The following is a 26901-nucleotide window of genomic DNA, read 5'->3' as shown; positions in this document are numbered from 1 at the left end:
AAGGGTGTAAGGTCCTGTGAGAGGAAACGCCTGGGTGTTGGAAGGTCCAGAGCGTTCACCGCATCCCTGAGGAGCATGTGGTGAAGCCACGGATCTGCAGAGCCGGTGACGGCTACTGTGTTGGGAAGGCTACCATCCTTTGGTGTGTCTTGAACTGACTGATATGTGCCTGCCAGGCAAGTTGGTGATCCCCATAAGGCAGCTTCTCCGGAGGTCAGGACCCGTGTGATACCAGCCGGTGAAAACCTGCAACACTGTCAAGCAGGTAATCCAGACTGTTCGTGTATTGGACTCTACCAAGTGGTCACAGTCCTGATGGAGCAGAGCCATGTTATGAACACTGTTACTTTGTTTTGCTGGATCTGAAGGCTGTTATTTTGTGTTTGTGCCGCTGGGGCTTATCGAGTAATAAACCCAGTTGAACTTTTGAAGAAAATGCAGTCCTGCTGTGTGTTTTATCGCTGCTAAGCGAGTATTCCCTAATCTATTAGGGATCGCTGCTTCACAAGGGTCTTTGCATCGCTGTATTGGAAAAGCAAAGTCTTAAAAGGGTTGTTTGGCATTAGGTTACAAATCTGTAGTCACTCTATGCGACTGCAGACTTGTGGATCCTTTCATAGTGCATACTGTGTGCTGTGAGGATTCTCTGTCACTAGGAGCTGTGGGTGTGTGTGACAACAAATAAGTAATTTGCATACTGGTCCCATGCCAAATAGATGGGTGTGGCTTCACTCATTACAAGTGTATTGAACAACCTCAGACACAGTGTAATCGGAATCTGTCTGGAAGTGGAGGAAGGGGGAGCCAGGGCGGTAGTCATGGCTGATAGCAATCCTTGGATCACTCCTTGGTCACTTCCCAGTAAAAGTTCACATTTCTCTGTTGTGTTACCTCTGTGATGACTCTCTGTGCCATCTGGACTTGCCAGGTACAGGGATGTATTCCTCATAGACAGTTCCGCAATAAAGGAGACACACTCTGGTTTAACTTCAATTACAACTTGTTTACTTAGCACAGTCCTTTCAAATACAGGTACTTCGGGTTTAGCATTCAGTACCTTCTCTTCTGTCCCTGTTCTGTCCTTTCCTTCTCTATGCTCAGCCCCTGGTCAGACCGAATCTTCCGGTCCCACAGAATCTTTTCTATCCGGAATTCTCGCCTCACATGGGGGAGTCCTATACCGCTTTGCCTCGGTTGTAAGTACTGCCACCCAGGCAAAGACCTGCCACATCTTGCTTGTAATACAGCGAAAAAACGGAGTATACAAATCCCAAAGATCATAGTAGTCATCAGAAAAAAGACTTTATTTTTACAAAAATACATATCAGTAAACAGTAAATATTATCACCCATACAGGAAGGAAATATGGAAGGAACCTGAAGGCAAGCTGGTTCAGATGGGAAGAGCAAAATACATCCAGGGCAAGCACACTAACAACAACTATACTATTCCAAGTATTACTCACGTGGCAAGAACAGTTTCATTATAGTATATGGGTGCCAAAGGCAGTACCCCACAAAAACACTCCTTAGTAAATTAGTTATCTATGCATGCTTACCCATTACGTGAACAGACGGCTCCTCCTGTTTTTTGGGGGTACTGCCTTTGGCACCCCTATACTATATTATAACTGTCCTTGCCACGTGGGTAATACTTGGAATAGTATAATTGTTGTTAGTGTGCTTGCCCTGGATGTATTTTGCTTTTCCCATCTGAACCAGCTTACCTTCAGGTTCCTTCTATATTTCCTTCCTGTATGGGAGATAACATTTACTGTTTACTGATATGTGTTTTTGTAAAAATAAAGTCTTTTTTCTGATGACTACTGTGATCTTTGGGATTTGTATACTCCGTTTTTTCGCTGTATTTCATATTTGTTGGAGTTGTCCTGGTAACCCAGTGAGTCTGGGTACTAATCTTGGGAGAGCTCGATTTTTCTGCTCTCGGCCACATTCTAAGATTGTGCTTTATAATTTGTTGTTTAAGCACATCTTGCTTGTGCTGCCCGGCTGAACAAACCTCTCTCTATGGGGACAGATTCCCTTCAGCTGCATCCGCAGCACTACCACACTCCTTCCTCCTAGAGGAATTCTTCACTGTGCTGTTCTACGATGGGCCCCTTCCTTAACATTGTGGGGCACAGCGACTTCTGGCCAGGCAGCCCTGTGAGCTGCACGGGTGCCCAGGCCCTGACTGACAACAACCAGGAACTAACTCTACCTTATCCCCACTGTGCCCCTCCTATTCTAACTATATACTATAGTGCCCCCTTCTAGTGGCCAACTATGGACGCTGTTGTGAATTCTGTGGCTGAGTTCACTTCTGTGGTCACAAGTGGTATTGCAGTCTCTGGGCTTCCTCCCTCAGGTGTTTTGGTGAGCTCGTTGGCTGCCTTGCTATTTAGCTCCACCTGAGTCTGTCTTCCTTGCTCCTTGTCAATGTTCCAGTGTTGGATCTGAGCTACTGCATCTTTCCTTGGGCCTGCTGCTCTGCTAGATAAGTGCCTCTAGTTTGTTTTCTGTTTTTTCTGTCCAGCTTGCTATTAACTTTTGCTGGAAGCTCTGAGAAGCAAAGGGGTGCACCGCCGTGCTGTTAGTTCGGCACGGTGGGTCTTTTTGCCCCTTTGCGTGGTTTTCGTTTTAGGGTTTTTTGTAGACTGCATAGTTCTCTTTGCTATCCTCGCTCTGTCTAGAATATCGGGCCTCACTTTGCTGAATCTATTTCATTCCTACGTTTGTCTTTTCATCTTGCTAACAGTCATTATATGTGGGGGCTGCCTATTCCTTTGGGGTATTTCTCTGAGGTAAGTCAGGCTTGTATTTCTATCTTCAGGCTAGTCAGCTCCTCAGGCAGTGCCGAGTTGCATAGGTAGTTGATAGGCGCAATCCACTGCTGCTTCCAGTTGTGTGAGGATAGATCAGGTACTGCAGTCTACAGAGATTCCACGTCTCAGAGCTCGTCCTATTGTTTTGGGTTATTGCCAGATCTCTGTATGTGCGCTGATTACTGCACGCTGTGTTGCCTGATTGCCAGCCATAACAGTACAAGGAGCCAATCAATGATTTCCAATAGAGGGAAAAAAGAAATCCTGACATCATTTTTTTTTCTTAGCTCTGTCTTCAGTCTTTTTTTTCCCCTAGACATTAGAGTGCTTCAGGACACAGCTGTGGACATGGATATTCAGGCTCTGTGCTCCTCAATGGATAATCTCGTTGTAAATGTACAAAAGATTCAAGATACTATTGATCAGAAATCGATGCTAGAACCAAGAATTCCGATTCCTGATTTGTTTTTTGGTGACAGAACTAAGTTCCTGAGCTTCAGAAATAATTGTAAGCTATTTTTGGCCTTGAAACCTCATTCTTCTGGTGATCCTATTCAACAGGTTTTGATTATTATTTCTTTTTTGCGCGGCGACCCACAGGACTGGGCGTTTTCTCTTGCACCAGGAGATTCTGCATTGAGTAATGTTGATGCATTTTTCCAGGCGCTGGGATTGCTTTACGATGAGCCTAATTCAGTGGATCAAGCTGAGAAAAATCTGCTGGCTTTATGCCAGGGTCAGGATGATGTAGAAGTATATTGTCAGAAATTTAGAAAATGGTCAGTACTCACTCTGTGGAATGAATCTGCACTAGCGGCTTTGTTCAGAAAGGGTCTCTCTGAAGCTCTTAAGGATGTAATGGTGGGATTTCCTATGCCTGCTGGTTTGAATGAGTCTATGTCCTTGGCCATTCAGATCGGTCGTCGCTTGCGCGAGCGTAAATCTGTGCACCATCTGGCGGTATTGTCTGAGAGTAAGCCTGAGCCTATGCAGTGCGACAGGACTATGACTAAAGTAGAACGGCACGAACACAGACGTCTGAACAGACTGTGTTTCTATTGTGGTGATTCTACTCATGCTATTTCTAATTGTCCTAAACGCACTAGGCGGTTCGATAGCTCTGCCGTTATTGGTACTGTACAGTCCAAATTCCTTTTGTCCATTACCTTAATGTGCTCTTTGTCATCATATTCTGTCATGGCGTTTGTGGATTCAGGCGCTGCCCTGAATCTGATGGATTTGGATTATGCTAAACGTTGTGGATTTTTCTTGGAGCCTTTGCGGTGTCCTATTCCGTTGAGAGGAATTGATGCTACACCTCTGGCCAAGAATAAGCCTCAGTACTGGGCCCAGCTGACCATGTGCATGGCTCCTGCACATCAGGAAGTTATTCGCTTTTTGGTACTGCATAATTTGCATGATGTGGTCGTGTTGGGGTTGCCATGGCTACAAACCCATAATCCAGTATTGGATTGGAACTCTATGTCGGTAACCAGCTGGGGTTGTCAGGGAGTACATGGTGATGTTCCATTTTTGTCTATTTCGTCATCCATTCCTTCTGACATCCCAGAGTTCTTGTCGGACTTTCAGGATGTATTTGAAGAGTCCAAGTCTGATGCCCTTCCTCCGCATAGGAATTGTGATTGTGCTATCGATTTGATTCCTGGTAGTAAATTCCCTAAGGGTCGTTTATTTAATTTGTCCGTACCTGAACACACCGCTATGCGCAGTTATGTGAAGGAGTCCCTGGAGAAGGGACATATTCGCCCATCGTCGTCACCATTGGGAGCAGGGTTCTTTTTTGTAGCCAAGAAGGATGGTTCGCTAAGACCGTGTATTGATTACCGCCTTCTTAATAAGATCACTGTTAAGTTTCAGTATCCCTTGCCATTGATTTCTGACTTGTTTGCTCGGATTAAGGGGGCTAGTTGGTTTACTAAGATTGATCTTCGTGGTGCGTATAATCTGGTGAGAATCAGGCAGGGAGATGAATGGAAATCGGCATTTAATACGCCCGAGGGTCATTTTGAGTATCTGGTGATGCCGTTCGGACTTGCCAATGCTCCATCTGTTTTTCAGTCTTTTATGCATGACATTTTCCGTGAGTATCTGGATAAATTCTTGATTGTTTACTTGGATGACATTTTGATCTTCTCAGATGATTGGGAGTCTCATGTGAAGCAAGTCAGAATGGTTTTCCAGGTACTGCGTGCTAATTCCTTGTTCGTGAAGGGATCAAAGTGTCTCTTCGGTGTGCAGAAAGTTTCATTTTTGGGGTTCATCTTTTCCCCTTCTACTATCGAGATGGATCCGGTTAAGGTTCAGGCCATCCAGGATTGGACTCAGCCGACATCTCTAAAAAGTTTGCAGAGATTCCTGGGCTTTGCTAATTTTTATCGTCGCTTCATCTGTAATTTTTCTAGCATTGCCAGACCATTGACCGATTTGACCAAGAAGGGTGCTGATTTGGTTAATTGGTCTTCTGCTGCCGTGGAAGCTTTTCAGGAGTTGAAGCGTCGTTTTTGCTGTGCCCCTGTGTTGTGTCAACCTGATGTTTCTCTTCCGTTCCAGGTCGAGGTTGATGCTTCTGAGATTGGTGCAGGGGCGGTTTTGTCACAGAGAGGTTCTGGTTGCTCAGTGTTCAAACCATGTGCTTTCTTTTCCAGGAAATTTTCTGCTGCTGAGCGTAATTATGATGTGGGCAACCGAGAGTTGCTGGCCATGAAGTGGGCATTCGAGGAGTGGCGTCATTGGCTTGAGGGTGCTAAGCATCGCGTGGTGGTTTTGACTGATCATAAGAACCTTACTTATCTTGAGTCTGCCAAGCGCTTGAATCCTAGACAGGCCCGTTGGTCGTTATTTTTTGCTCGTTTTGATTTTGTGATTTCATACCTTCCGGGCTCTAAAAATGTGAAGGCGGATGCTCTGTCTAGGAGTTTTGTGCCCGACTCTCCGGGGTTATCTGAGCCGGCGAGTATCCTCAAGGAAGGAGTCATTGTGTCTGCCATCTCCCCTGATTTGCGGAGAGTGTTGCAGAAATTTCAGGCTAATAAACCTGATCGTTGTCCGGCCGAGAAACTGTTCGTCCCTGATAGGTGGACTAGTAAAGTTATCTCTGAACTTCATTGTTCGGTGCTGGCCGGTCATCCAGGAATCTTTGGTACCAGGGAGTTGGTTGCTAGATCCTTCTGGTGGCCATCTCTGTCACGGGATGTGCGTGCTTTTGTGCAGTCCTGTGGAATTTGTGCTAGGGCTAAGCCCTGCTGTTCACGTGCCAGTGGGTTGCTTTTGCCCTTGCCGGTCCCGAAGAGGCCTTGGACACATATTTCGATGGATTTCATTTCTGACCTTCCCGTTTCTCAAAAGATGTCTGTCATTTGGGTGGTCTGTGATCGCTTTTCTAAAATGGTCCATCTGGTGCCCTTGGTTAAATTGCCTTCCTCCTCTGATTTGGTGCCTTTGTTCTTCCAGCATGTGGTTCGTTTACATGGCATTCCTGAGAATATTGTTTCTGACAGAGGTTCCCAGTTTGTCTCGAGGTTCTGGCGAGCCTTTTGTGGTAGGATGGGCATTGACCTGTCTTTTTCCTCGGCCTTCCATCCTCAGACTAATGGCCAGACCGAACGAACCAATCAGACCTTGGAAACATATCTGAGATGTTTTGTTTCCGCTGACCAGGATGATTGGGTGTCATTTTTGCCGTTGGCTGAGTTCGCCCTTAATAATCGGGCCAGCTCGGCTACCTTGGTCTCTCCATTTTTCTGCAATTCTGGGTTCCATCCTCGTTTCTCTTCAGGACAGGTTGAGTCTTCGGACTGTCCTGGTGTGGATTATGTGGTGGACAGGTTGCAGCAGATCTGGACTCAGGTAGTGGACAATTTGACCTTGTCCCAGGAGAAGGCTCAGCTTTTCGCTAATCGCAGACGCCGTGTGGGACCCCGACTTCGTGTTGGGGATCTGGTTTGGTTATCTTCTCGTCATATACCTATGAAGGTTTCCTCTCCTAAATTTAAACCTCGTTTTATTGGTCCGTATAGGATTTCTGAGATTCTCAATCCGGTGTCTTTTCGTCTGACCCTCCCAGACTCCTTTTCCATACATAATGTATTCCATAGGTCGTTGTTGAGGAGATACGTGGCACCTATGGTTCCATCTGTGGAGCCTCCTGCCCCTGTTTTGGTGGAGGGGGAATTGGAGTATATTGTGGAGAAGATTTTGGATTCTCGTGTCTCTAGACGGAAACTCCAGTATCTGGTCAAATGGAAGGGTTATGCTCAGGAAGATAATTCCTGGGTTTTTGCCTCTGATGTCCATGCCCCAGATCTTGTTCGTGCCTTTCATGTGGCTCATCCTGGTCGGCCTGGGGGTTCTGGTGAGGGTTCGGTGACCCCTCCTCAAGGGGGGGGTACTGTTGTGAATTCTGTGGCTGAGTTCACTTCTGTGGTCACAAGTGGTATTGCAGTCTCTGGGCTTCCTCCCTCAGGTGTTTTGGTGAGCTCGTTGGCTGCCTTGCTATTTAGCTCCACCTGAGTCTGTCTTCCTTGCTCCTTGTCAATGTTCCAGTGTTGGATCTGAGCTACTGCATCTTTCCTTGGGCCTGCTGCTCTGCTAGATAAGTGCTTCTAGTTTGTTTTCTGTTTTTTCTGTCCAGCTTGCTATCAACTTTTGCTGGAAGCTCTGAGAAGCAAAGGGGTGCACCGCCGTGCTGTTAGTTCGGCACGGTGGGTCTTTTTGCCCCTTTGCGTGGTTTTCGTTTTAGGGTTTTTTGTAGACTGCATAGTTCTCTTTGCTATCCTCGCTCTGTCTAGAATATCGGGCCTCACTTTGCTGAATCTATTTCATTCCTACGTTTGTCTTTTCATCTTGCTAACAGTCATTATATGTGGGGGCTGCCTATTCCTTTGGGGTATTTCTCTGAGGTAAGTCAGGCTTGTATTTCTATCTTCAGGCTAGTCAGCTCCTCAGGCAGTGCCGAGTTGCATAGGTAGTTGATAGGCGCAATCCACTGCTGCTTCCAGTTGTGTGAGGATAGATCAGGTACTGCAGTCTACAGAGATTCCACGTCTCAGAGCTCGTCCTATTGTTTTGGGTTATTGCCAGATCTCTGTATGTGCGCTGATTACTGCACGCTGTGTTGCCTGATTGCCAGCCATAACAGGACGCTACGCCCATAACACTAAACTGGGCCCAGGGACAATTTTTCCCTACCAACTATATGTGTGCAAAAAGATGTGAACATATACTGTATATATATGTATGTACCGCAATATACATGAGGTATAGCTATGCTCTTGTACACAGTGGTAATACACTTTATGTTTAGTAGTACCACCGTGTACAAACACATTAATAATATTCATTATTTACGTTCTTAAAGGGTATGGGGAGAAGAGGGAACAATAATATTTTCACAACCCCTGCAAAAGTATGCAAATCAAATACTTTTGGTCAATGGCCACCCGATCCCGGCACTGGAGAATACTTACAACGAACAGTGCGCACGAGGTGAGAATTTAGTAGAATCAGATGTAGCTCCCAGTCGCAGAGGTCTCACCTTGTTTTCCAGATGTGGTGTTGCATCGCTATCACTGAAAACATACACCCACTGCACTGTGAAACTCATGTATTATCTGTCACGGCCAGCTGGGGCCGCTGAGGTGGCACAGCCGATAGACGCCCCCAAGCTGACCGACCTCAGAAGGCGTGGGGCGCGCATCCCCCAGGGATGCAATTTGGACCCTTTATACCGCAGAGGGGGACCCAGGCCTACCCAAACTAGGGGAAGGCAGAGACCGGGGTTCTGTGGTAGCTGAGCATGTGGACAAGGAAAGAGACACGTAGGACTAGATTACACCGCACAACTTCAGGTATAGAGAAAGTAAAGTTTACTAAAGTAAAGTCACACAGTACATAAGCAAAACATAATGATGTCAGGCTCCCGATTCCACAACTCCAGAAGGGTAGCACCCAGTGGACCCCAAGGCACCAACGGATCACCGAGGCACACATAGGCGGGACATCAGGACACAGGCAGGACATCAGGATGCACAAGATCATCAGGATGCAAGCAAGACGCCAGGGTACAGGCAGGACATCAGGACTTCTGGACACAGGAAGGACATCAGGACACAGGCAGGACATCAGGAATACCGGATAGACATCTGGGACACTGACGTGGCATCCCAAGTCGTCGGCTGGGACACTCGCGTGGCAGCCCAGGGCATCAGTTACAACAGGACATCAGGACACAGGCAGGGTTACAAGGTACAGACAGGACATCTGGACCCAGGGTCACCGGCAGACATCAGTCAGGAGTCATTCGGTTCCAGACATCCAACACGACCTACAGGTACCACCAGTCATCAGGCTCCAAGTTCCAGGCAGCGGTAATCAGGTTCCAGACTGTGGTCGTCAGGCTCCAGGCATCGGACAGGCACCACCAGTCATCAGGCTCCAAGCTTCAGGCAGCAGTAATCAGGTTCCAGACTGCGGTCCTAAGGCTCCGGGCATCGGACCTAGGAAGGAATTCAAGCGTGATAGGGCAAGCACCGCCATACTGGACATGGGCTAGACGGGGTTAACACCGCATGGTAGTCAGAGCACAGAGTAGAAGATGCTCAGCAGAAACACTGGGTACAAGAGACTCAAAGTCACTGGGTGTGAGGCTCCAGATGCAGAGGGATTCCAGGATCATAATCACAGCAGACACAGTTCAGACAGGTTCAGGTACAGGACAGTTACAGGATCAAGGATTCGGGCCTGGATATACCACCTCCAGGACAGGCGCCAGAACAGGACAAAACAAGAATCAAGGCAAGGACTTTGGTACCAAAACATAGACAGGAAAGGTGCAGGAACACAAACATACATAGCAAAGTTCAGGAGCTTTGTGAGTAGCTCAGGCCCCACCCATAGGGCAGGGGAACTTTATATAGGAGCTGCCCCTCAGCAATTGGCTGGGGACAGCATTTCAAGTACACACACTAACCCTGATAAAAGCAGGGGAGGTGTGGCCGCACACGCCCTTAGCACAAACATAAACCATTACAGCACAATCAGTGCAAGAACTGTTGCTTAGGTCACCTGGCTGTGACTGCATGCACTGACACATGTGGAAAGTCATGCACCAGCTGCACATGACCTTGCAACCCACGGACAGCTTCAACAGTGGCAACCAGGGACCGCACAAGCGGATGGTCATGCAGCAAAGCAAAGACCTAACCACCCATGTACTGCTGTGCAGCAAAGCAGGGAACTGAGAAGGCTCCCTACAGGTAACAGCCAACAGTATCCCAGCTCAATTAGGAGGAAAGGAGCAAAGGGTTAAAGCACAGACATGCATTGTCACGCCGAAAACCAGATACAGACAGAACGGCGTGACATTATCCCTGGCCATATTTCCTTTTTCAATTATCTACAGTGCAGTGCACTTTAAATCTCAAAGACAAGAGAGGCCAACGTTCTCCTGCATGTTAAAACAAAGAATGTGCATGCCTTTTTGTGAGAAGTAATGTTGGTTTTGTGTCATCGATCAAAGCTGACCACACCCCATTATTTCTCAAAAGGCAGCAGAATCCACAAGCTAGAGAAGGCAGCATATACACCACCAGCAACTAGACAAGATGTGAGTTTAGTTGTCAAGCCAGCACATGTCTGGGAGTGTATGGACGGTTCTTTGCTTGCCACACAATTGATGGATATTTTCTGTAGAGTAGAATATAACAATGAAAAGTAAAATGATAACAGTAGAGGAAGATAACAGTGAAGATGGTGGTAAAGGTGACACCCAACAAGTGTTACCTAAGCGTGTGGCTTGGCTGACAGAAAGCCGAGCATGAAGAGAAGAGGGAGAAGGACAACTTGAGGTCTGCTCTGATTCTAACCTTCTTAACTTTGCTAAATGAGCAGGTGATGTTGCTTTGTGTTCTGATGGAGAGCTGTAATTCTTAGTATATTAGAATTGGGACATCCACAGCTTATTTTGCTACTGCAGAGCCTGCAGGATGCCAAAGAATTGTCTAGCACCAACGTGCAAAAGAACTCATACACAGGAAAAGCTCGCATGCATGACTTTCCACCACCATGATCAGACCTTTCAGGCACTGTAGAGCCTCCTGCACCAATAGGATGTGCAGCATTACATGCTCCAAAGCTGACCACAGGAAAAGCTGATTTGGCTCTAGCGGATACACTGTGTATTGCAAATGCCAACAACCCTCTACAAGAATGACTTCAACTCCTAGTCCTCCTTGTCTGGTTCCCAAGTTTTGTCCAACACAGAATCACCATTATAATCTTTATTGTCATCCATGATTTGGCTGAAAAGTGCCTCTGTGTGTGAAATGGCCAGTGCCTCTTTTACCCCCACCTACTTCCCATCCATGATTCACTTCCTGAGGTTGACCCTGGCTCAGAGTGCTACTACCACTGACAGTGTCCCTACTAGAGATGAGTGAAGCCTTTAAGGTTTGGTTCAGTTTGATTTGCCAAACGTTTAGACGGTCGCCGAACATGTTAGTGGAATAGTTCGTCGAACGTACCTGAACCCCATTAAAATCAATGAGAGGCCAAACCAAACGTATACACAACACCTTAAGGGGTAACAAAAAGCTTCCCAAACAGCTAAAATTAAGCGCAGACCCCATGAAAAGGGGCATCAATTGACCCACAGTAGAAATTTGCAAATGTCACAGCAGCAATCAGCCATTGGTCTTACATGAGGTATCAGTGTCTGGGCTAGCATTTACACCTTTGAATTGAAGTTTCAAAAAGAACCCAGAGGTTAAGGAAATAGTGTAAACCTTCTTAGCTGGGAGCCCTGATATTTAATGCAACTCCTCCAAATTTTTTGGTCAGTCACACTCAGATGGCACAAACATCAGTTTCATACAATACTATTGGTAGAAAAATATAAGGAAAGTAACACAGGTTGTTGACTTATCAATTGACCCACAGGAGAACCTTTTATAATGGCACATAAGCAGTCAACCATGGGCCATACATGAGGTATCAGAGTCTGGAACAGCATTTAGAGCTTGGAATTGAAATTTCAATGAGGACCTAGTGGTTAAGGGAGCGTTCAAAGCCTTCTTAGCTGGGAGCCTTGATACTTCATGCAACACCTCCGGTTTCTTAAAAATGTATTTTCCATTCACTCTCAGATGGCACAAACATCAGTTTCATACACTAATATTGGTTGAAAAATGTAAGGATAGTAACACATATAGTTATTATTATTATTATATTATTATTATACATTTTTATAGCGCCATTTATTCCATGGCGCTTTACATGTGAATACGGGGCAAATATAGACAATTACATTAAACATGAGCAGATAACAAGGCACACGAGTACATAAGGAGTTGACTGAAAGTGCAAGCCTGTCTGTCTTGGAGCCCTACTTACACAGATGGTGACCCAACTTGGAGTCTCCACATTTCTAAAAATTATTTTCACACACTACTAAAGTGGCATCAATTTCCACAGAGTACAAACAGTATAATAGGCCACTGACACACATTCAACTACAGGCAACCCAACAGATGGAGACCCTACTTGGAGTCGCCACATTTAAAAATTGTCACACACCACTAAATTGGCATCAATTTCCAGAGAGCAGAAACAGTGTAATATAGGTAGATGCTGAAAGATCGATTTCACACAGGACAGGATCCTATTTAGGTAATTGACAAGTTCACTTGCAGTACTAGCAGGAGCGTCTTCTTTGCACTGTGACACTAAGAAAATGGGATCAGAAAAACATGATGTCTGCTTTTTATATGGCCAGGGACATGTAACCTTGTGTCATGACGTTATGGATGGTTTCTGCGCCCTGATTTGCTGCCACCATGTACACACATTAAGTTAATAACCGCTTTTTGACGTTGGGCATAATAGTACTTCCACGATGGACTTCCCCTGTTTGGTGCAGGCTCCGGCGCTGAACCTTTCTGGGCACATGACAGCTGATCTGTACAGCTGACATGTTCCCCAACAGCCACAGGTGAAGTCATGATCCACCCGTGGATGTTATTAGTTAGTTTACCGGAAACGCGTTATTAATTATGCCCATCGGTGACCCTGTCACATGATTGTGGGTCACTGATGGGTCGGCATGACAACAAGAGGTCTTCAGCAGACTTCTTGTTGTCATTGCCAGATTGCTATGGCAACCGTGATCGGCGCTCATAGCAAGTGAGCATTTCTGTTACACACAGGCGATCTGATCATCGCTTGTGTGTATCAGAGGTGATCGAAGTACTGCAGCTTCTCGTCTCTCATGGAGACTACATACAAACAGCATACAAAAATGAAAAAAATGTAAAATTAGTGATGAGCGAATATACTCGTTACTCGAGATTTCCAAAGCATGCTCGGGTGTCCTCCGAGTATTTTTTAGTGCTCAGAAATTTAGTTTTTATTGCCGCAGCTGAATGATTTACATCTGTTAGCCAGCATAAGTACATGTGGGGGTTGCCTGGTTGCTAGGGAATCCCCACATGTACTTATGCTGGCTAACAGATGTAAATCATTCAGCTGTGGCAATAAAAACTACATTTCCAAGCACTAAAAAATGCTCGGAGGACACCCGAGCGTGCTCAGGAAATCTCGAGTAAGGAGTATATTCGCTCATCACTAGTAAAAATGCTTGTGAAATTGAATACCAATCTGAATGTGCTACGTTTGTGCCGAATTTGAGACTGGCGAATGTTTTTCGATCAAGTTCGCTCATCTCTAGTCCCTTGCAGAGCCTGCAAAACAAGTTGACATTACAATCGTGTTGTCCTTCTCCTCTAGCACTATGCCTTCCAAACATGTTCATGTCTTTCAAAATATTAATTGAATGAAGTTTTTCTGGTGTACTATGTTCCTTAGCCCACAGGGTGTGTATGTGTGGGAGGATGTGGGGCATTATATTGTGTGGGGCTCATCATACTGTGTGTGTGGTTGTGAGGGCCTTAATACTGTGTATGGGCATCATAATGTGTTGGGGGCACTAAGGAGGCATCATAATGTATGGGAGGTATTGTGAGGGTATCATAATGTGCTGGAGTAAGGCACTATATTGGGGAATTGTGAAAGCAGTATACTTCATTGGGGGCACTGTGGTATCATCATAGTATTGAGGAGGGTAATTTGAGGGCAATCTGTGTGGGAGGATAAACTATGAAACTATGAGGTATCATACTGAGCGTGGGGGCATTTTTTGGTTGTGTCACACTTTTAGGGGGCCATGAAAGGAGTATCACAGTGGGAGAAAACACTATAGGGATTCAGTTAAAGGACAATTACTGTGTCTATGCCTCAATTTGTATGCCTCTGAGTGGGTGTCCATCATCCAGCAAACCTATGATCATCTGTTTGCAGGTTCTGCAAAGAAGAGAAGTAAACCTGCAAGACAAAGCTTTCTACAATGTATAGTGGCCGTTCGGTTACTGTAGTTCAGCATGAATTCACTTCAATCATTGTGATTACTTGTGAAACTAGGCCATTTTGCCTTCATATGGCTATGTGTCTTTAGCACTTTTGCACCTTACCAATGGTCTCTGTATGAGTGGCTCCGTAATTTTGCTGTCCTACTATATACATTTTTTCATCAATGGTAGCCTGTTTTTCGGCACCTTTTTTGTACACTCATTATTATCTGACACTGGATATACACATATTATTTTATTCAGCTTTATGAGTAAAACCATTTTTAACCCCTTAGCGACCGCCGATACGCCTTTTAACGGCGGCCGCTAAGGGTACTTAAACCACAGCGCCGTTAATTAACGGCGCTGTGGAAAAAGTCCATAGCGCCCCCCAGAGGCCGATTTTCTCCGGGGGACCCCAGAGAACATGATTCGGGGGGTTTTAACCCACCCCGCATTTGCGATCGCCGGTAATTAACCGTTTACCGGCGATCGCAAAAAAAAAAAAGCGATCTCTTTTTAATTTCTCTGTCCTCCGATGTGATCGCACATCGGAGGACAGAGAAAAGGGGTCCCAGGTGGCCCCCCAATACTCACCTAGCTCCCCCGATGCTCCTCGTGTCTCCCGGTGGGTGCCGCCATCTTCAAAATGGCGGGCGCATGCGCAGTGCGCCCGCCGGCCGGCACCGGGAGAATCTTTGGGGTCCTGGCTGCCGGGGGTAGCCGAGACCCCAAAGAGCATGATCGGGGACGGTATTACCGACCCCTGTTTTGCGATCGCCGGTAATTAACTGTTTACCGGCGACCGTAAAAAAAAAAAAAGTAAAGTGTAATTCTCTGTCCTCTGATGTGATCGCACATCAGAGGACAGAGAAATAGGGGGATTCGGGGACCCTAGCATACTCACCTAGGTCCCTGGATCCTCTTGCTGCTCCTCCTGGCCGCCGGCAGCAGAACATGGCGGACGCATGCCCAGTGAGCCCGCCATCTGTCTCCATCTGCCGGCCGGCAGGAGAAGAGCAGTTGGGGCTAAAATTAGGGGTAGGGGTAGGGTTAGGGGTAGGGTTAGGGTTAGGGGTAGGGTTAGGGGTAGGGGTAGGGTTAGGGTTAGGGGTAGGGTTAGGGTTAGGGGTAGGGTTAGGGGTAGGGTTAGGGGTAGGGTTAGGGTTAGGGGTAGGGTTAGGGGTAGGGTTAGGGGTAGGGTTAGGGCTAGGGTTGGGGCTAAATTTAGGGTTAGGGTTGGGGCTAAATTTAGGGTTAGGGTTGGGGCTAAACTTAGGGTTAGGCTTCTTTCACACTTACGTCGGTACGGGGCCGTCGCAATGCGTCGGCCCGACATACCGACGCACGTTGTGAAAATTGTGCACAACGTGGGCAGCAGCTGTAGTTTTTCAACACATCCACTGCCCAATCTATGTCCTGGGGAGGAGGGGGCGGAGTTACGGCCACGCATGCGCGGTCAGAAATGGCGGATGCGACGTACAAAAAAAGTTTCATTGAACTTTTTTTGTGCCGACGCTCCGCCAAAACACAACTGATCCAGTGCACGACGGACGCGACGTGTGGCCATCCGTCACGATCCGTCGGCAATACAAGTCTATGGGCAAAAAACGCATCCTGCGGGCACATTTGCAGGATCCGTTTCTTGTCCAAAACGACGGATTGCGACAGAATGCCAAACGACGCAAGTGTGAAAGTAGCCTTAGGGCTAGGGTTAGGGTTGGGGCTAAAGTTAGGGCTAGGGTTGGGGCTAAAGTTAGGGTTAGAGCTGGGATTAGGGTTAGGGTTTGGATTAGGGTTGGTATTAGGGTTAGGGTTGGCATTAGGGTTACGCTTGGGATTAGGGTTAGGTTTGGGATTAGGGTTAAGGTTAGGGTTGTGATTAGGGGTGTATTGGGATTAGGGTTAGGTTTGAGGTTAGGGTTGAGATTAGGATTAGGGGTGTGTTGGATTTAGGGTTTTGATTAGGGTTATGGTTAGGGTTGACATTAGGGTTGTTTTGGGGTAAGGGTTGTGATTATGGTTAGGGTTAGTGATTAGGATTATGGATGAGGTTGGGATTAGGGTTAGGGGTGTGTTGGAGTTAGGGTTGGAGCTAGAATTGGGGGGTTTCCACTGTTTAGGTACATCAGGGGGTCTCCAAACACGACAGCCAATTTTGCGCTCAAAAAGTCAAATGGTGCTCCCTCCCTTCTGAGCTCTGCCGTGCGCCCAAACAATGGGTTACCCCCACATATGGGGCATCAACGTACTCAGGATAAATTGGACAACAACTTCTGGGGTCCAATTTCTCTTGTTACCCTTGTGAAAATAAAAACTTGGGGGCTACAAAATCTTTTTTGTGAAAAAAAAATATTTTTTATTTTCACGACTCTGCATTCTAAACTTCTGTGAAGCACTTGGGCATTCAAAGTTCTCACCACACATCTAGATAAGTTCCTTGGGGGGTATAGTTTCCAAAATGGGGTCACTTGTGGGGGTTTACTACAGTTTAGGTACATCAGGGGCTCTGCAATCGCAACATAATGCCCACAGACCATTCTATCAAAGTCTGCATTCCAAAAAGGCGCTCCTTCCCTTCCGAGCTCTGCCGTGCGCCCAAACAGTGGTTTACCCCCACATATGGCGCATCAGCGTACTCGGGATAAATTGGACAACAACTATTGCAGTCCAATTTCTCCTGTTACCCTTGTGAAAATAAAAACTTGGGGGCTACAATATCTTTTTTGTGGAAAAAAAAATATTTTTTATTTTCACGACTCTGCATTCTAAACTTCTGTGAAGCACTTGGGCATTCAAAGTTCTCACCACACATCTAGATAAGTTCCTTGGGGGGTCTAGTTTCCAAAATGGGGTCACTTGTGGAGGGTTTCTACTGGTTAGGTACATCAGGGGCTCTGCAAATGCAACATAATACCCGCAGACCATTCTATCAAAGTCTGCATTCCAAAACGGCGCTCCTTCCTTCCGAGCTCTGCCGTGCGCCCAAACAGTGGTTTACCCCCACATATGGGGTACCAGCATACTCAGGACAAATTGGACAACAACTCTTGGGGTCCAATTTCTTTTGTTACCCTTGTGAAAATAAAAATTTGGTGGCTAAAAAATCTTTTTTGTGGAAAAAAAAATGTTTTTTATTTTCACGGCTCTGCATTATAAACTTCTGTGAAGCAATTGGGCATTCAAGGTTCTCACCACACATCTAGATAAGTTCCATGGGGGGTCTAGTTTCCAAAATGGGGTCACTTGTGGGGGATTTCTACTGTTTAGGCACATCAGGGGCTCTCCAAACGCGACATGGCGTCCGATCTCAATTCCAGCCAATTCTACATTGAAAAAGTAAAACCGCACTCTTTCTCTTCCAAGCTCTGCGGTGCGCCCAAACAGTGGTTTACCCCCACATATTGGGTATCGACGTACTCAGGAGAAATTGCACAACAACTTTAGTGGTCTAATTTCTCCTGTTACCCTTGTGAAAATAAAAATTTGTGGGCAAAAAGATCATTTTTGTAGAAAAAATGCAAATTTTTTTTTTCATGGCTCTACGTTATAAACTTCTGTGAAGCACATGGGGGTTCAAAGTGCTCGCCACACATCTAGATAAGTTCCTTAAGGGGTCTAGTTTCCAAAATGGTGTCACTTGTGGGGGGTTTCCACTGTTTAGGCACATCAGGGGCTCTCCAAACGCGACATGGCGTCTGATCTCAATTCCAGCCAATTCAACATTGAAAAAGTAAAACGGCACTCCTTCACTTCCAAGCTCTGCGGTGCGCCCAAACAGTGGTTTACCCCCACATATTGGGTATCGACTTATTCAGGAGAAATCGCACAACAACTTTTGTGGTCTAATTTCTCCTGTTACCCTTGTGAAAATAAGAATTTGTGGGCGAAAAGATCATTTTTGTGTAAACAAAAGCGATTTTTTATTTTCACGGCTCTACGTTATAAACTTCTGTGAAGCACTTGGGGGTTCAAAGTGCTCACCACACATCTAGATAAGTTCCTTAAGGGGTCTAGTTTCCAAAATGGTGTCACTTGTGGGGAGTTTCCACTGTTTAGGCACATCAGGGGCTCTCTAAATGTGACATGGTGTCCGATCTCAATTCCAGCCAATTCTGCATTGAAAAAGTCAAACGGCGCTCCTTCACTTCTAAGTTCTGCGGTGCGCCCTAACAGTGGTTTACCCCCACATATGGGGTATTGGCGTATTCAGGAGAAATTGCATAACAAAATTTATGGTTACATTTCTGTTTTTACACTTGTGAAAATAAAAAAAATGGTTCTGAATTAAGATGTTTGCAAAAAAAAGTTAAATGTTCATTTTTTCCTTCCACATTGTTTCAGTTCCTGTGAAGCACGTAAAGGGTTAATAAACTTCTTGAATGTGGTTTTGAGAACCTTGAGGGGTGTAGTTTTTAGAATGGTGTCACACTTCATTATTTTCTATCATATAGACCCCTCAAAATGACTTCAAATGTGATGTGGTCCCTAAAAAAAAATGGTGTTGTAAAAATGAGAAATTGCTGGTCAATTTTAACCCTTATAACTCCATAACAAAAAAAAAATTTTGTTTCCAAAATTGTGCTGATGTAAAGTAGACATGTGGGAAATGTTATTTATTAACTATTTTTCATGACATATCTCTCTGATTTAAGGGCATAAAAATACAAAGTTTGAAAATTGCAAAATTTAAAAAATTTTCGCCATATTTCCGTTTTTTTCATAAATAATCGCAAGTAATATCGAAGAAATGTTACCACTAACATGAAGTACAATATGTCACAAAAAAACTGTCTCAGAATCAGCGGGATCCGTTGAAGCATTCCAGAGTTATAACCTCATAAAGTGACAGTGGTCAGAATTGCAAAAATTGGCCTGGTCATTAAGTACCAAATTGGCTCTGTCACTAAGGGGTTAAACCTATTTGGTGTTTATTTATTATCGCCCTGTAGCCGCCTCCATTGTTTTTATGGAGATTCATCTTGTTTTTATAGTTATTGTGGTCACATTCAAAAAAATCATTATTGTTTGTTTGATGTAATAAAATATTATATTTTACTTTCTTCGTTTTGCTTTAATTTTTCCATGTTTATGTATGGGAATTGTGTTTTTTTCTTTTTTTTTTAAATTTTGTGTAAGGTAGATGATTATTAATAGGGATACATATATGCTAGCCACCTTAGGGAGAGACCCAAGTTGGGCTAAATGTAGCGGGACGAAAGAGACTGAAAAGCCCTCTACTTAAAGGAAATACATAGTGGATGCTTTCCTGAAACGGAAAGTACTTGCAAGCAGCATAATACAAAGAACAGCAGGTTTACCCAGAATCCTTTGCAGTAGGCGGAGCTATGCAAATCATCTCTTTCCACCCCAGTCTAGTCCACAGCGCTTGGAACCGCCAAGCGTGCAATGCTGTGGATTAGTTTCTAAATTTAGACAGCCAACCAATTCCTACCTGTGGACACGTGTTTCGGGCTTTAGGCCCTCATCAGCACAGGGCTGGAATTGGTTGGCTGTATGGAGTGGGGCTCGGTGAGCAAGCGATACATATATGCTAGCCACCTGCTATTCTTTGTATTATGCTGCTTGCAAGTACTTTCCGTTTCAGGAAAGCATCCACTATGTATTAATAGGGAATAATTTAACTATCGTACATTGTACATATAGTCTCTTTTAAAAATGTATTTTATTAATAATATTTCTAAAAACCACCAAAAAACATTGTTTAAACATACACTGATAAAAGTATTATAAGTTAATTGTGACAAAACCCTCTTTGATTCCTTATACAATGCTAATAGGTTCTGCAACACATGTACAATTTATGAATTATAACCAGGCAAACAAAGGACCTGTGATTCCCTAACTGGTACTGTATAGCCGCCGAGGTTGGCACCCTATTGAATGATATAGTGCCCCTGCTCAGCGATGGCTATGCCTAACTTACCTTGGTATTACCTATTGATAAATCAGGGTAAACAGGTTCAAACGATAGCTATAGGTGAGATTCAATTGAGGGATTGAGTAAGTTAAACCCAGCCACAGTAATATAGGACCGCCAATAGAAAATAAGATAAGGAATTATCATAGATCTCCCTTGTCTCTGCCTCGACGCTCATCTGGGTTGCCTGGCCAGTGAATATGCAGGCTTTAAATATGTCTCCATATTAGGACTTTGACAGATCAAATGCCCACTTAGCGATATCAATAGTATTACCACAGGTCTCCAGTGTCCGTACAATGATAGTGCGCATGCATGGGCGCCAACATCCTGCCTCTCAAACCATAGAGGATGCGGTCACAGTTTCGGCAACTGCTCATGTGTGGTATCGTCACCGGAAAGGCTTGTCCACCAATGAGACCATTGTTTACATCTGCTGAAGCACTTATGATTTGTAAGGTAATAAAAAGTGAGTTGTGTTTTCTTTGGTATTTTAGAGATTTTATGCTCTTTTTTTCAACTTCCAGATGTGTCTGATATTCTCAAATATTTTGTAAAATTGTATAGGTCAAATCTGATGGATATTGAATTAACTGTATTAAACTGATAGACAGTTCATATTCACTGACTCTTCTGATAAATCTGTTACATTGAAATACAAGTTTTGATAAGGTGCCAGAAAAAGACTTACCATTCTAAAAGATTTATTCTTTATTTATATAAAATTAAAATAATCCCATATTAGCGTGGCCTGGCTGCACAGGAGACAGGACGTGGCTGCTTAGTGCTCCTGTAAAATTATGGAATAACTAAGAAATAAGTGAGCCCTTCGCTGCAGATTGACACCTGATGTTGGTCTGATATCATACTGCATCCTGTGAGAAGGAAACCAGGGCGGGACGGCTGCCCCTCATCACGCCTGGCTGGACTGCTGACCGGGAGAAGACAGGTGCCATTTTCCCACCCCAGGAAGCTGTGGTCGTTGGTGGATCAAGATCGTGGTTTGCGCCACGGAGGTACCACTTATCAGAAACATCAGGCTTCCCACTCTCCTCCTTCTGCCCACACCAGCTGGCCACGTTACCTCCTGCGGATCCCCAGTACGTTTAGCACTGTTGGGGATCCCGGGCTCGCCTATGGCGTCTCTTCTCTCCTGCCAGCAAGAGGCTCGCGGCGCCTATTCATCGCTGTGGAATGCGGTGCTCCCGCCCCGCTCTCCCCGTCGCTTACCACCGGGGATGGGATTTTGAGAGACCTTTCCTGGGGCTGTGGTGGTGGTGCATGAAGATTTCCCACCTTAACCGGCGCCATACTGAGTAGTGCGTTTCAGTGCGAGGGGTCGAGGCGGCGGGACCTGGTGGGGACAGGAGGTGTGGGGCAGCCCTAAAGACATTACTGCTGCTCTGAACCCCTGGGTTGAGAGTGCCTGGCAAATCCCCTTTCTTATTAATTATTAAGAGGTGATGGTGGCGCTCTGGAACAATTATAGTAAAAATTAAAGTTATCAAAAGAGACTTTGGCAAACATCAAAACCGACATAGAGGAGCTCTGCTGACACCTAGTGTATGCTTGGAAAATCAGCTCATCCCAGATACTGCTATAAGTGCTTGTTGAATACAGGCATATATCCTTGAGACTTATACTGGGAGTGACACATGGCATTATTATGAAGCACCCACGTTTCTTTTATTGAAATTGATTATCTAGTCCTTCTCAAAAGTTACTAAACTGCAAAAAGGAAGGCATAGGCAGCCCCGGTAGGTTATAACTATGACACACTAAGGTCTGCACCTTGGGCACAATCATGCACTAAAAAATATAGCAAGCCTCCAAAATTAGAGGTACAAGAGCAGTGTGGTCCTTAAATAATGTGTCCAAAAAAAACCACAGCCTCAGAACACAATACTAAATCAATTTCACATTATCTCAACATACAAAATCAACGAGTTCCGACATGTCATCTTCACAATCCAAAAGTCCTTCTAAGAAGACACAACATGCTATTGGGACTCCATCAACAAATATGATTCCGATGACAATGGAAGAACTCTTAGCAACCATCTAGAAAACATTTAAGGCCGAGTTGTCAGCGGCTGTGGACAATTTCACACAACATATCCAATATATCGCACAGAGAACCAATGATTTGGAAAAAAGAATGGATGACACTGCTGACGCCATCGAATGTGATAGATAACAATTGTAGGAACAAGATGCGAGAATTGAATTCCTGGAACTTAAATGTGAGGATCTGGAGAATCGATCACGACGAGGCAACATCAGAGTCAAGGGACTGCCAGAAAGTAACACCAATCTAATGGAGATGATCTTTAACATGTTTAGTGCTTTTTTGCCCCAAGCAGACCCCAATATTCTACATATAGCAAGGATCCATAGGGCGTTGGGTGGGCCCAAGCCGGATGCATCTCCAAGGGACATAGTCCTTAAATTGCATCACGGAGAAACAAGAAATCTGATACTAACAGCTGCACACAGTAAAACTAACCTACCAGGGGTCCCAGACACTGTCTCTCTATACCCTGACATTTGCCCAGTGACCCTAATGAGGAGAAAAGCTATGAATGACACAACTACGGCGATAATTAAAGCAAACATATAGATGGGGGTTCCCACATGCGCTAATTTTCACTCATAACAACTCCACCTACTTGTCAAGAAGAAGGCAAAAGGGCATTAGAAAAGGCAGGTATCCTGATGCTTGAGACTGGATTGTTGTCACAAAAACAAAGACCACACAGAGAATATATAGAGGCTGGTCGTGCAAGGCCCAATAGGCAGCAACCTGAGACCCTGCCCAACAGTCCACGTAGACCATTAAATGTTGGGTTGGGCCCAAGGAGCAACTGAAATGCAATAGACTTACTTAATGTGTTACTTGTGTAAGTTGTATTGCATAACTGGCTGCAAATTGGGCTGTTCTCTTACACCTAGAGAGTGCTATGCCTTTGGATTAATTATGCCACTCCACTTCAGGCTATTACTGTTATTGGTCCCACTCTTCATGGATCAAAACACCTTAGCTCATGTACTGGTTAATTGTTGTAACCCTTTTCCATGTTTTCCTCTCCCTTCCAATCCTTTTTCCCCACTCCCAAGTAACCGAAGGTTGTCAAGTACCAAACGTGTAAACAGGTTAGTGGTTCAAATGATACCGGAAAGATATATATCTTGGTACCGTGTTAGCCAGTAGATAGAAAAATATTTAGAATTGAGACTCCTCAGTGGTTGATACCTTTTAATGATGCATTAATGCATTAAAAGGTATCAACCACTGAGGACTCTCAATTCTAAATATGGTTGAAATTAGTCAGTCTTACACATATGACATCAGACTGGTTGTCATAATTAGATCCCCTTTAGTGTATGCAAACGTATAGAATACTATCACATAATGTGCAGGGATTCAATTCCCCAGTAAAAAGAAAATGTGCCTTTATCAATTACTTAAAACATTCTCGTGATGTTATATTTCTACAAGAAACCAATTTCACCAATAATTCATCTCCCAAATACTTTCACAAATCATACTCAAGATATTTTCTAGCCTCCCACGATAAAAAAAGCGAAAGGAGTCGCTATTTTTTCAAATCAATCACAAAATATTGAATTCCATGTCATATGACATTATCATTTGGGGGGAGACTCTAAAATAACCATAGATGCAGTGCTCGGTAGCTCCTGTAATAAAATATTGGATATACCTAAGAAAGAAAAAACTATACTACAAAACATTTTCAAATATCGCCATCTGGTTGACACGTGGAGAGAATTGCTTCAGCAATCAAGAAGCTATACTTACTTTTCTAGAATTCATCATTCCTATTCTAGGATAGAATGCATACTTGCTAATTCAGAAAATATGCCAACACTCCTATACTCTAGGAATATCCTCTCATCGTGGTCAGATCATGATAGTGTCTTATCAGTATTGAAATTAGACATAGCGACTTCTCATCTTTAAAAATGGAGGCTGAATGAATCTTTGCTAACTGATCCCCAAACAAAAACGATGGTAGAACAAGAAATTAAAACTTTCTTCCTCTCAAATAACACATCTGATTCTTCTTTAGGAAATATATGGATGTCCCACAAAAAATATATAACGTGAGTAGTGTTGAGCATTCCGATACTGCAAATATCAGGTATCGGCCGATATTAGCGGTATCGGAATTCTGATACTGAGTTCCGATACTTTCACAATATCGGATACCGGAATCGGAAGTTCCCATAATGCAAAGAGCCAGTTTCATTTAATTCAGCCAATGAGGAATCATTAGAAGTGTGGGCACATCTTGTTCTTCATGTTAGTCTTGTAACTACTCGCATGGCTGTGATTGGCTGCTGAAATGATGTCATGATGCACTTTAAAAGTCGCCGCTGCCATTTTGGGTTCACTCTGCTGTGAATTCAGTTAGGGACAGGATGCTGTGTTCTGACTGAGGGCCAGTTTGAGATAGCGCTTTGCTTCATTGTGCTTTACCCAGGCTAATTTAGCAACCGCTGTGTGAGAACCTTGTTTTTGCCTTGCAGCGCTGTTCACGGCTGTCTACAATGTCTCTGTGTGTGTGTGTGCAGCTCACTCTGTAGTTTGTTCTGCAGCCACAGCTAGTTGTAGACAGGTCAGTGTGCGTCACTGCCTCATACTGTTCCATTGTCCTTTTTTCCAATTAGTGCTGCCTGCTGCACATTTTGTCCAGATTTATCCTATTAGTGGGTTTCTATCTGTATCCTGCTAGATTGTGGAGAAACACTATATAGGAGTACATAGAGGAGCTTTTTTAGGCCTTGCAGCGCCGTTCACGGCTGTCTGCAAGGTCTCTGTGTGAGTGCAGCTCACTCTGTAGTCTGTTCTGCAGCCACAGCCGGTTGTAGACAGCTCAGTGTGCTTCACTGCCTCATACTGTTCCTTTGTCCCTTTTTTCAATTAGTGCTGCCTGCTAGGGTTGAGCGACTTTTAGTTTTTTAGGGTCGAGTCGGGTTTCGCGAAACCCGACTATGTCAAAAGTCGAGTCGGGTGAAATCGGCCGATTATCGCGAAAAGTCGGGGATCGACCGAAACCTGAAACCCAATGCAAGTCAATGGGGAAGCATAGTCGGCAGTGAGTGGAGGCCAGGAAAACATGTACAGTGCCCATTTTAATGGCAAAAACATCCATTCTTGTTACTGAAGCTTGTCAATCTTAATTTACCTTATAATAATAGTAAGGCATTGGAAATTGGGGGTCATTTGGCTAAAGTTGTGGGGGGTAGGGCTGGTTCAAGTATTTAGTGGACTCAGGAAATCTGGACCACGTCACGGCAGTGGAGCAGGGAGAGGTAAGTATTTCAACTTTGCAAGTGCTGTGATCCTGAGCAAGCAGGGGGGGCCCACTCGTTGGCATTGGCACTGGCACAGGGCCCCTCAAAGTATGGCGGTGTGTTTGCACGGCGGGGGCACCTCCCACCGGCAGCGACACTTTTGCGTACTATGAGGGGCCTTGTGCCAGTGACGTCGCCAATGAGTTTCCCCCCCCCACAACTGATGAAGGAACCTGCACTTTCATCTGCACCTTCCTCTTTGTCCCCGTGTAAGGTGGTTTTGTATGCGGGAAGGGGAACCTGACTTTCAGCAGGGTCACAATCTTGCTGTGTAGCGTGCACGGGGAATGTTGCGTTATGGGTCAATGTACCAGCAGACTCATCTATCACTGGCTGGGCAATGGGCAGGATGAGGAGGAAACACAGATATAGGCCCAAAGAATAAAGTGGGCTAAATGCAGTTCAACATTGGTAACAGGACTAACCAGGGGGCATTGCTTTGTTCAGTGGAGTACAACTGTAATGAGAGGCTGAAAAAAGTCAAAAACACTGCACTCATCCAGTTCAATTTTGCTCAAGTGGAAAAGTTTATTTGGTGGTGTGTAGATAATAGACGAGACGAAACAGTAAAGGCAACAAGTTTAACGTTTCGGCCACACAGTGGCCTTGATCACAAATGGTGCCTTAACATCTGTTCGTAATGCGTCATGTAGAAGTAGTGATATTCTAATATATATAAAGGTAAAGATGATCCAATGGTAACCCAAATAATGGATATAATAACTTAGATTTCAATGGTGCCTGGTACGGAAAATTCCGCAGTTATTTGTTACATCTGTCAGGAGTCAGGTTAGCTTGCTAGGTTGTTAACACTTATATGGTCCCGTACAACATAAGGTCCCACCAGGGAAAAGGTTGTGAAGGCCGGGAATATTTTACTTCCTTAGTGCCAAACACTGTCAACCCTGTTCAGCAGGCCGTAGTCTCCTAGCGATTGGTGGTGCAGTGGAGGCACAAACGGGAATTGTTGAATCCGCATTGGTGGTTCAGGGAGAAACGCCGATACTGCCAGTGTCTAGACGGGGAAAGCGCTTTCCGCCGCCTAGACACTGGCAGTGTCGGCGTTTCTCCCTGAACCACCAATGCGGATTTAACAATTCCCGTTTGTGCCTCCACTGCACCACCAATCGCTAGGAGACTACGGCCTGCTGAACAGGGTTGACAGTGTTTGGCACTAAGGAAGTAAAATATTCCCGGCCTTCATCACCTTTTCCCTGGTGGGACCTTATGTTGTACGGGACCATATAAGTGTTAACAACCTAGCAAGCTAACCCGACTCCTGACAGATGTACCAAATCACTGCGGAATTTTCCGTACCAGGCACCATTGAAATCTAAGTT

This window comes from Ranitomeya imitator, chromosome 3, assembly GCF_032444005.1.
Source record: "Ranitomeya imitator isolate aRanImi1 chromosome 3, aRanImi1.pri, whole genome shotgun sequence".
NCBI lineage: Eukaryota > Metazoa > Chordata > Amphibia > Anura > Dendrobatidae > Ranitomeya > Ranitomeya imitator.
This window is presented reverse-complemented; position numbering follows the sequence as displayed.